Source organism: Heterocephalus glaber, unplaced genomic scaffold, assembly GCF_053883595.1.
Source record: "Heterocephalus glaber isolate CG9 unplaced genomic scaffold, H.glaber_assembly_v1.0 deba00000818, whole genome shotgun sequence".
In the NCBI taxonomy this organism is placed as follows: Eukaryota; Metazoa; Chordata; class Mammalia; order Rodentia; family Bathyergidae; genus Heterocephalus; species Heterocephalus glaber.
Window position 1 is genome coordinate 15,963,876 of NW_028258164.1, and position 12,556 is coordinate 15,976,431.

Consider the following 12,556-nt stretch of genomic DNA (forward strand, 5'->3'; position numbering starts at 1 on the left):
CTACTTTTCTAGAACCCTGTACAGTAGTCAAAGTCTTATGTGAAACTAGGGAGCATTTACTCAAGAAAAGTAGCAAATCTCAGCAAAATCAGTGACCTCCACATTGCTTCAGTTTTCTGCATTGCAATCTCCCTGTCTGCAGTTCTGTGACAGCCTTGGAAACCAACAGTCCTGCAGTGCTTTGGGCCTGGATTTCCGTCCAAAGTTCTATGTGTGAAGTCTCAGTCTCCATTTCCTGCTGTTGAGAGGTAGTGAAATCTTTTGCAGGTGGGACCCAGTAGAATGTTTTCTGGTCATTAGAGGCATGCCCTTGTAGGGGACTGGAAATCTGGCTCTCTTCTGTCTCACTTTTGTTTATTGGCAAAGGCAATTTTTCTCCTCCATTCATTCCCTACCAATGTGCTGCCTTGCTGCAGGGCCCAAAGCAATGGGACCTACAATGTACTAAAGTGTGCTGAAATTTTTAAAACGTTAAGTCACAATAAAACTTTTCTGTTTAAGCTGAGTGCAGAGGCAAATGCCTGTAATCCCAGTTACTCAGAAGTCTGAGGCAAGAAGATAACAAGTTCAAAGCCCATCTGGGCCACTTAACATGACTCTGTCTAAATGAATCAACAAAATAAAAATCAATAAAACCTTTTCTCTTACAAGTTGATAATTTCAAGTATTTGGTACAGTAACAGAAAGTTGATTAACATGAGTCTGTATGTTAATAATCCGATTGCCAGCAATATGGCACAGACAAGGCTAGTGGATAAAATGAGGTTGAATCCCCCTTAAAGACTGATCAAAGAAAATCGCCTTTATTTAACGTGCATTCTAGTTTCTGGAAATGCTGCACTTGGATGGCTGGTCTTCTTGCAGGCTGATTCAGATCCTACCTAGTGCAGAAAGCCTTTTCTCAGGTGCATTTGCCAGAGACATTTAGAAGCAAGTGTTTACATTGCAGCTGCCCAAGGCTGTGTATGCCAGTTGAACGAACAGCAGGCTAACCAAAATCCTTAAAAGGAAGATCCAGAACACATGCACAGTAGAACCATGAGCATGCTGAAGGGTGTGTGTGTGTGTGTGCTGAGAAAGACCTAAGAAAGCCTGAGCTTCCCTTCTGGCTGATCTTGGAACTCTCTCATTCTGTTTCTGTATGTGCCTCATTATTTCTTGTTGAAAATGGTATCTTTTAAATAATCAAATGTACAATGGTGGAAATCAGATATTTCCAATCCCCAGGGTTTGTTGTTGCTGCTGTTTGAAGTTATTTTGCTGTATGTTTGCTTAGTTACTTTTCTGCAAAGTCTGCTGGTTCCCTTGTATAGCCAAGCCACCAAAATCTCTGGTCAGCATAATAGACATCTAAAGACTTAGTTAGTTTATATAGCATGCATATATTTCCTTTAGCAGTTAGAACCATTAAGTCTCCTAATCTATGCCGAGTGTTGTGAATATGAGTTAGGACACACTTTCAACTCAGCCAGGCAGGTGACAACTCTGCCTTAGCCTTCACTACCTGTTGCAAGAACCCAAACACAAAAGACCATAGATGATATGAATCAATTTATTTGAAATGTCCAACATCAGCAAATCCACAGAGCCAGGGAATAGACATATGGTTCCAGGCACCGTGGAGTGGATGGATAGAGAAGACCACCAATGGGCAAGAAGTTTCTTTTAGGGTGATGAGCAGGATTTGGAATTAGTAGTAATGATGATAAAATAAATATGTTTGTGTATAAAGTAGAAACCACTGAGTTGTTCACATTTTTATTAAGTTTATTGGTACATTTTAGGTATACAATACTGTTACAGTCATCATTAGAGATATGAACCTTTACATACTCTCTTGGTTCTTATTTTTTCCCCCATTCCCCTGCCCTCCCTTCAACCCCTCCATCTCTCCCTACTTACAAAGACTTTGTTTCCAGTTTTTCCTTTTTTCATATTAATTCCATTTCCTTCTATCCTTTCCCCTACCCCTCCCACTTCCCCCTCCCCTTTGCCCCTTTTCTTCTTATTTCACATTACCTATTATACCTTTTAGTCCTTATTTACACTTTCAGTTTCTCACCCTAGAGAAACTATTTGGTATTTACACATGGGTCCTATTTATTTCACTTAAAAGTACCTCCTCAATGTGCATCCATTTAGCTATAAATGTCTCTAATGTCTCATTTTTACAGCTGAGTAGTACTCCATTTTATAAAAAAACACATTTTCTTTATCCATTCTCCAGTTGATGGGCAATTGGGCTGCTTCCAAGTTTTAGCTGTTATAAATTGTGCTGCTATGAACATGGGTGCACATATATCACTGTGGTATGATTCTTTTAATTCTTTGGGGAAGATCCCCAGCAGGGGAATAGCGGGGTCAAATGGGACTTCCAGTCCTAGTTCTTTAAGGTGTCTCCATACTGATTTCCACAATGGTTGCACCAGTCTACACTCCCACCAGCAGTGGAGCAGGGTTCCTCTTTCCCCACAGCCCCACCAGCATTGGTTATTGGTTGATTTCATGATAGCAGCCATTCTTTCTGGAGTGAAGTGGAATCTCAGTGTTGTTTTCATTTGCATCTCTCGAATGACCAGTGATGCTGAACATTTTTTCATATGTTTATTTACCATGTCTACTTCTTTGTCTGAAAAATGTCTATTCATTTCAGTTGCCCATTTTTAGATTAGGTCTTTAAATTTGGGAGGTCTGATCTTTTTAAGTTCTTTATAGATTCGAGATAGTAGACCTTTGTCTGAGGAAAAGCAGGTGAAGATTTTTTCCCACATTGTGGGTTGTCTCTTCACACTGCTGGTGGTTTCTCTTGCTGTGCAGAAGCTTTTTAATAAGAAGAGATCCCACTTGTTGATTGTTTGTGTTAGTTCCTGGGGAACTGAGGCTTAGTTCATAAAATCTTTTCCTACACCAATGTCTTCAAGAGTTCTACCTAACCTCTGTTCCAGCCGGATCAGCGTTTCTGTTTTGATGTTTATATCTTTAATCCATTTTGATTTTAGTTTAGTGCATGGTGAAAGATATAGGTCTAGTTTTAATCTTTGGCAAGTTGAAACCCAATTTTTCCAGCACCATTTATTAAAGAGGCTATTTTTCCTCTAGTGAGGGTATTTGGCTCCTTTGTTGAAAATGAGGTGGCTGAGTGTGTCTGGAGTTGTTTCTGCGAGTTGTTCACTTTTAAAGAGCACACTCACCCACATGTATTCATCTTCCAGATGAAGCACAGAGAGAATTTTCCAACTGAGCATTGGCAATTCAGTAGAGAAGACAAAGCTTCAAGCTCAGGGGTTAAATCCATTACTCTGTCATTACTCCTCATTCATGTGGAGAACATAGTACCATCTTTAAGTCTCAAGCTTCTCATCTAGAAATAATAATGGAGCCCAGAGGCTGGTGGTATAGTTGAATGGTATAGCATGTCTTTTTCACATGCAAGGCCCTGGTTACCATTCTAGTGTGTGTATCAAAAGTGCACACTTTAAGAAAAGAAGTGAGTATTATAATTTGTTTGTATCTCAAGTTTAAAAGGCTACTTGGAGTATAACGGATGCAATCATTGAGCTCACTGGAAGGTCTCCAGTGAAAGTCTGCATTAGAGGCTGAAGAAACCCAAGGAGACCCATGTCCAAAGGTGATGGTGAAGACTGGAGGTCTTCAAAGCAGGCACACTTCCTTCTTCCTTCTCTGTTTTATTCCATCCAGGCTATGAGCCCATTGGTTGGAGCCACTCATATCCAAGGTGGATCTTTCCCCTCTCAGTTTGCTGGTCTCCCTGTCAATCATTCACAGACACATCCAGAATTGTGCTTTATTAGTCTGCTAGGCAATTCTTAATCTATTCAAGTTGACACACATCATGATTATGAGTCTTATTTGTTTACTGCACCAGACCTCCAGGGGCTTCCCTAGCCAGAGCTACCTTCTCCGCATACCTGGGAAGGGGCCAGCCTCAAGGTTGAGGCAATTGAAGACTGAGGGGCTGAAGGAGGCACATGAGAGAGGTTGGATCACATAGTTCCTGCATGGGCAGGACAGCATGCTTGGATTTTGTCCCAAGAGAAATGTCTACATCTTTGAAAAAATTTAAACACAAGAGCAAAATAATTAGGCCTGCATAATAGTAGGATAACTACAGAATGGGCACTGGGACCCCAGTGGTGGCTGTGGAAAAGGGAAGAAAAAGTCAAATGTCAAGGCTAGTTTGGGTGCACATCAGTCAGGTGCACCCACAGTTCTTTCCACAGCAGAACTAGAGACTTGTTCAAGCATTGTGGGACTTCCATGCAAGGTACAGAGCTGAAAGATGGGAGAGGGGCAGGCACAGGAGAGAAATGAGTAAGAATAGATTATTGATGAGTTAGTATTATTAGTAGGGAGAAATTATTGGTAAATTATTATTATTAGTAGGAACGGATTATTGATTATTGTTTCTATGTCCCTCCTGTCTGTTTGAAAAAACTAAAATGTGAGAAATCAAAGACCTTTGCAGTTCAGCTTCCCATGGGAGGGCCGGACCACAGGGCGGAGTATTTGGCCGTCACTGGTCAGCAGGCTGACCTTGGCCATGGATAGGCACCTGGGAAAAGTCAGAGGAGCTCAGCCTTCCAGGAGGGAAGCATTGCCGTCAATGGGGAGAAGCAAAGCCAACAGAATCCAAGGGGCTGAGTGAGGGCAGCCATTACTTGGTCCCTGGAAACCGGCACAAACAGTGGAGACTCTCCTTGAAGTAAACATGATCTCTCACCTGTGAAGGGCGAGTATATTTTGGAGGCACATGAAGAAAGAGCTTAATGAAGCCGTAGGTGTTTAAACATCCATAAAATAACCATCTTCTCTTCCTCCTTCACAGATGAGCTCTTCAGTTCACTTACCAGTTGCACATGAGATTATCAGGCCCCAGTCAGGGGCTGGAAATTACAGCAAACATGGGCTGTTTCCTCCCTGGGCTTTGGTGTGAAAATTGGAAAATCACTTCCAAAGGAGTAACTCTTCTCACTTAGGCATGCAGCAATAATAACGTTGTTTTTCTTTTTCCCCCTGCTGTAAAATCTATGCATAGGGCTGGAAGTTTTTAAATTAAATGTTAAGGGGCCATTCATCTAACTCTACTCAGAATACTTGGTCAGGATTCATATCCTCAAAGCATCTGGGATAGATAAGTTTGTGTAACAACTTGACCAGGTCACAGGGGCCTGGTTATTTGGTCTGATATTATTCTGAGTGTTTCTATGAGGATGTTTTTGAACACAGCTCACATTTGGACTGGAAAGTGAGTAAAACAAATGGTCCTTCCCAATGGATCGGGCCTCACACAATCAGCTAAAGGCCTGAAAGGTGCAAAAGCCATTCCCTCTTGGAAGTAAGAGAGAATGCTTCCTGCCTGGTGGCCTGAAAACTGGGACATCAGCTTTCTCCTGCCTTCACACTTGAGCTAAGGCATGCTCTTCCTGGGCCAGAGTCTGCTGGCCTCCATAATGGCATGAGCAAATGAGCAAATTCCTCATGGTAAGTCTCTCTCTCTCTCTCTCTCTCTCTCTCTCTCTCTCTCTCTCTCTCTCACACACACACACACACACACACACACACACATACACACACACAGAGCCTGGGCCTCAGCACACCTTACACCTGACCATTCTCTTCTAATGTTAGAGCATGCTCTTTCCCAATATCTCCTGGCAGCTTTAAAACTAATCAAGCAGATGAACACCAGCTGTGCCCCCTCTGAGTGCCTAAGGATGCAGGATGCAGGTTGTTGTTTGTCATTTTACACTGCATCCTTCATTTTTAAAGAGGATATTTTAATTTGACCCCAAATCACAAGGCCAAAGCAGCTTCTTGCTGGTTCCAGAGCGAGCCCAGCCCTGGCTTGGTAGAGCAGCCTGAGAGAGGGTGTGGATGAGATCACACATCCTCATGGGTTCAGGCAGAGCAGAACCCACCATTAGTGTCCTATTTAATCGAGCTCTTGCTTCCTTCCTTTTTCAGCTGTTCCTCTGGAGACAGTTTCATAGCTTGTGAATCTAGTACCAGCTGAGAAGCAGGGATTCAATTAGGGGGAGAAAACAGGGGCTGTCATTCTTGTCAGATCTACAGAGCTACTAAAAAATCACACTGCTCAGTAGTTATTTTATAAGCCTAGTACTCTGCTGGAATCAAAGGTAGCCTGAGAAATTTGTGGCATAGTCTGAGAAAAATCTTGCTCCCCATACCCAACTTGGGGTACATTGCATTTGGGACACACCGAGTTCCACATTCTTCCTCAGAGACCCGAGGGCAACTGTGTCTTGTATGCTGATGATTCCTCCTGGAATTCCTTTCCTTCCTTTTTTTTTTTTTTCATATCAATCATTACTGTTGATTTTTATTTTAAAAAATTTTTTTTGTATTAAATTCTTTTATTGGTACATTGTAGGTATACAACACAATTACATTTCTCATTGGGAATTGGACCTTTATATAATGCATTTTGGTTCTTATTTTTTCTCCATTCCTAGCCCCCCTTCACGCCCTCCACCCTTCCCTATTTACAAAGACTTTATTTCCATTTTTTCCATTTCTCAGCATTTTTCCTTTCCCTTCTTTCCTTTCCCCTGTGCCTCCCACTACCCCTACCCCTTTGGACCTTTTCTTCCTATTTTACATTATCGATTATTCATTCTAATCATTGGTATATTTTAGGTATACAACATAATGACATTCATCATTGGAAATTTGCACCTTTACATAATCTCTCTTGGTTCTTATTTTTCACCCTTGCCCAGCCTGCCCTTCAACCCCTCCATTCCTCCCTATTTACAAAGATTTTGTTCCTATTTTCCCATTTTCTCATATTAATCCCGTTCCCTTTTATCCTTTCCCCTAGCCCTCCCACTTCCTTCCCCTTTGCCCCTTTTCTTCCTATTTCACATTACCTATTATACATTTAGTCCTTATTTACACTTTCAGTTTCTCACACCAGAGAAACTATTCAGTATTTACACATGTGTGTCCTATTTATTTCACTTAAGAGTATTGCCTCAATGTGCATCCACTTAGCTATAAATGTCTCTAATTTCTCATTTTTTATGGCTGAGTAGTACTCCATTTTATTAAAAACCCCACATTTTCTTGATCCAGTCTCCAGTTGATGGGCATTTGGGCTGTTTCCAAGTTTTAGCTATTACAAACTGTGCTGCTATGAACATGGGTGCACATATATTACTGTGCTATGATTCTTTTAATTCTTTGGGGAACATTCCCAGCAGGGGAATAGCGGGGTCAAATGGGACTTTCAGTCCTAGTTCTTTGAGGTATCTCCATACTGATTTCCACAGTGGTTGCACCAGTCTACACTCCCACCAGCAGTGGAGAAGGGTTCCTCTTTCCCCACAGCCCTACCAGCATTGGTTATTGGTTAATTTCATGATAGCAGCCATTCTTTCTGGAGTGAAGTGGAATCTCAGCGTTGTTTTCATTTGCATCTCTCGAATAACCAGTGATGTTGGACATTTTTTCATGTATTTATTTGCTATTTCTACTTCTTTGTGTGAGAAATGTCTGTTCATTTCAGATGCCCATTTTTGGATTAGGTCTTTAAATTTGGGAGGTCTGATCTTTTTAAGTTCTTTATAGATTCGAGATAGTAGACCTTTGTCTGAGGAAGAGCAGGTGAAGATTTTTTCCCACATTGTGGGTTGTCTCTTCACACTGCTGGTGGTTTCTCTTGCTGTGCAGAAGCTTTTTAATAAGAAGAGATCCCACTTGTTGATTATTTGTGCTAGTTCACGAGCAACTGAGGTTTTGTTCATAAAATCTTTTCCTACACTGATGTCTTCAAGGGTTCTACCTAACCTCTGTTCCAACTGGTTCAGAGTTTCTATTTTAACATTTAGATCTTTAATCCATTTTGATTTTAGTTTAGTGCATGGTGAGAGATATAGGTCTAGTATTAGTCTTTGGCAAGTTGAAGCCCAATTTTTCCAGCACCATTTATTAAAGAGGCTATCTTTCCTCCAGTGAGGGTATTTGGCTCCTTTGTCAAAGATGAGATGGCTGAGTTGTCTGGCGTTGTTTCTGCATCTTCTAATCTGTTCCACTGGTCCTCGAGTCTGTTTCTTTGCCAGTACCATGCTGTATTTATCACAGTAGTTTTGTAGTATAGTTGGAGGTTGGGGATTGTGATACCCCTGTCATGTCTCTGTTACCTAGAATTGCTTTTGCTATTCTGGGTCTCTTCTTGTTCCAAATGAATTTTTGGATTGTTTTCTCGAGGTCTATGAAGTATGCTGCTGGGATCTCAATTGGAATTGTGTTAAATCTATCTAGCAGTTTTGGAAGTATGGCCATTTTCACTATATTAATCCTTCCTACCAAGGAGCAGGGGATGTCTGTCCATTTTCTGATATCATCTTCAATCTCTTTTTTCAGAGTGCCATAGTTTTCAGAGAAGAGGTCTTTGATTTCTTTCGTTAGGTTGATTCCTAGGTATTTCAGTATTTTGGATGCTATTGTGAAAGGGATTATCTGCCTTATTTCTCTCTCAGTGAGTCTGTCATTGGTGTAGAGGAATGCTATTGATTTTTGTGTGTTGACCTTGTAACCAGCTACTTGACTGAATTTGGTTATTAAGTCTAGAAGACTTTTGGTGGAGTTCTTGGGGTCTTCTATATAGAGTATCATGTCATCTGCAAATAATGACAATTTGATTTCTTCATTACCTATCTTTATTCCTTTTATTTCTTTCGCTTGTCTAATTGCTGTGGCTAATGTTTCCAGAACTATATTGAACAAGAGTGATGATAGTGGACATCCTTGTCTTGTTCCTGATTTGAGTGTGAAGGATTTCAGTTTTTGACGATTTAGTATGATATTGGCTGTTGGTTTTTCATAGATGGCTTCTATCAGTTTGAGGTAGAGACCATCTATTCCAATTTTTTGTGGGGTTTTTATCATAAATGCATGTTGGATTTTGTCAAATGCTTTTTCTGCGTCTATGGAGATAATCATATGGTTTTTGTCCTTGGCTCTATTGATCTAGTGTATTACATTGATTGATTTTTGTATATTGAACCATCCCTGCATCCCTGGGATGAATCCCACTTGATCAGGGTGTATGATCTTCTTGATGATCTTCTGTATTCTGTTTGCCAGTATCTTATTAAGGATTTTTGCATCTATATTCATTAGTGAGATTGGCCTATAGTTCTCTTTTTCAGTTGGGTCTTTCTCTGCTTTGGAGATCAAGGTGATGCTTGCTTCCAGGAATGAATTTGGGAGTATTGCTTCCCTTTCAATTTCATTGAAGAGTTTAAACAGTAGTGGCAGCAGTTCCTCTCTAAATGTCTTGTAGAATTCAGCAGTGAAGCCATCAGGGCCCAGGCTCTTCTTAGTTGATAAGTTTTTAATTACATTTTCAATTTCATTGGTTGATATTGGGTTGTTCAGAATTTTTCGGTCTTCTTCGTTCAACTTTGGTAATTCATATGTATCTAGGAATCTGTCCATTTCTTCTGTGTTGTCCATCTTATTGGCATATAGGTTCTGGAAGTAGGTATTGATGATCCTCTGGATTTCTGCTGGGTCTGTTGTAATTTCACCCTTTTTATTCCTAATTGCATGGATTTGGGCCTTTTCTTTCCTTTTTCTGACAAGGTTGGCTAAAGGTTTGTCAATTTTGTTGATTATTTCAAAGAACCAACTGTTGGTTTCATTGATTTTTTGTATCATTCTCTTAGTCTCCATTGCATTGATTTCTCCTCTGATCTTTATAATTTCCTCCCTTGTATGAGCTTTGGGGTTGTCCTGCTCTTCTTTTTCTAGAAGCTTGAGTTTCAGCATCAGGTTGTTTAATTGGGCTCATTCTGTTTTCCTAATATGCATATTCACTGCTATGAATTTCCCTTGTAAGACTGCTTTCATTGTGTCCCATAGATTCCAGTATGTTGTATTGTCATTGTCATTTAATTGAAGGAATTGTCTGATTTCTTCTTTCATTTCCTCTGTGACCCATTGGTTATTCACTAGTGTGTTGTTCAATTTCCATGTGTTTATGAAATTTTTTGAGTTTCTTTTGCTATGGATCTCCAATTTCATTGCACTATGGTCTGATAATATACAGGGGATAACTTCAATTCCTTTGCACTTACTTAAACATGTTCTGTGTGTGAGTATGTGGTCTATTTTTAAGAATGACCCATGTGCAGCTGAGAAGAATGTGTATTCTGATTTTGTGGGGTAGAAGACTCTGTAAACATCTGTTAAGTTCATTTGTTCAAGAGTTCGACTGAGTTCTAGTATTTCATTACTTATTTTTAGTCTAGTGGATCTATCTATTTGTGACAGTGGGGTGTTGAGGTCCCCCACTACAATTGTATTAGTGCATATATGACTTTTCAGGTCCGTTAATATTTGTTTAATATAGTTGAGTGCACTAGTGTTTGGTGCATAGATATTTATGATTGTCATCTCTTCCTCTTGGATTCTTCCCTTTACAAGGATGTAGTGTCCTTCTTCATCTCTCTTAATCAGTGTTGGTTTGAAATCTACTTGATCTGCCAAGAGGATAGCTACTCCTGCTTTTTTTCGGGTTCCTGCTGCATGCACTATTGTTTTCCACCCTTTAACTTTCAGTCTGTGAGTTTCCTTTCGAATTAAGTGTGTTTCTTGTATGCAGCATACTGTTGGATTTTGCTTCTTGACCCATTCTGCCAGTCTATTTCTTTTGATTGGTGAATTGAGACCATTAACAATGAAGGTTATAACTGAAACGTATTGACTTGTCATTGCCATGACTTTCTCTTTTTGTTGGGTTCTCCCCCTTTCCATTTAATTTCTTGTCATGACAGATGGGTTCATTCTGCTTTGCTTCCTGGGGTTGTGATCCTCAATGTCTCTTCCTAGGATATTGTGTAAAATTCTTTGGAGTGCAGGTTTGGTATTCACAAAGTTCCTAAGGTGCTCTTTGTCATGAAAGTATCTTATTTCTCCATCCATTTTGAAAGATAGTTTTGCAGGATACATCAATCTGGGTTGGAGGCTGTTTTCTTTTAGGGCTTGGACTATGTCACTCCAAGCTCTTCTTGCCTTGATGGTTTGTGTTGAGAAGTCTGCTGTGATTCTGATGGGCTTTCCTTTGTATGTGATTTGTTTCTTTTCTCTGACTGCTTGTGGAACTTTGTTCTTCTGTTGTGTTTCTGGAATCTTAGCAATTATATGCCTATGTGTAGATTTTTTTTGATCAAGGCTATTTGGAGTCCTATATGCCTCACTTATCTGTATGTCAAGCTTTTTTCCCCTGCTTGGGAAGTTTTCTGCCATTATTTCTGTGAAGAGGTTTTTTATGTCATCTCCACTCTCTCCTGTTTCTTCATTGAGCCCAATCAGTCTTATGTTATTCATCTTTGCATTGTCTAGCAGCTGCTGGATTGATTTCTCATGTTCCCTTATAATTTTGAAGCCATTTTTCTTTTCCTGGTCACTAATTGCAATCTTATCTTCTATATCTGAAATTCTGTCCTCACATTGGCTCATTCTGCTGTGCAGACTTTCAATGGAGTTTTCATGTCCTGGAAATCTGTTTGCATCTGTTTTATGGATTCCATTTGTTTCTTATGTTGGGATTCCATCATGTTCCTCAGCTCCTCTCTAGATTTATTACTCATGTCTTGCACTCGGGGCACAATTTCTCCTGTTATCCGAGAAATTATTTCTGATTTCATTTTTTCCAGATCCCCTTTTGTTGCCAGTTCAGTGGGTCCAGGGAATTGAGTATCAGAGTGTTCCATCTCATTTCCCTTTGGGGCTGCTGTAGGTGATCTGGAAGTCTGGTTTTGAGACTTATTTACGTTTTTTCTCATTTCAAGTGGGGTGGGGAGCTGTTAGTGCCTGCATGGATTACCTCCTCTGAGCTGGGTAAGGTGGGGCAGGGGCCAGGAGCAGCGGTAGGGATGGTGACCCAAAAGCCCTTTCCTGTGGGCTGGGGGCAGCTGGAGGAATGGTGGCTGGGAAACCCCTTCCTCTGGACCAGGAGCAGTGGGATGGTGGCCTGGAAGCCCCTTCCTCTGGGCCAGGAGCAGCGGGATAGTAGGTGGCCCAAAAGCCCTTTCCTCTGGGCTGCGAGCTGCGGGAGGGATGGTGACCGGGAAGCCCCTTCCTCTGGACCAGGAGCAGTGGAACAATGGCTCAGAATCCCCTACCTCTGGGTCGGGAACAGTGGGACTCACCACCTTGGTCTGGTGGTCTGGTGTCCTCTGCGTCTTTTAGTGTGGATTCATGTGGCTACCTGTCTGCAGTGGGGTGATTCGGTGTCTTCCGCGCGACTCAGGACCTCAGTAGGGTGTGCACAGATCTGCCTGTCTGCAGCGGGCTGATTCAGCGTGTTCTCCTTTCCTTCCTTATCTATTAACTGACTAACTCAGTACCTTTGTTAAAAATCAGCAGTGACCTACAGATGATCTGCTTCGGGTCTTTCTGTTGTCTTACAGATCTATGTGTGTATCTTTAACACCAGTTACATATAATTTTGGTTACTGCCTATCACAGTAAGCTTTTAGATCAGGTAAGATTCTCCCTACTGTTT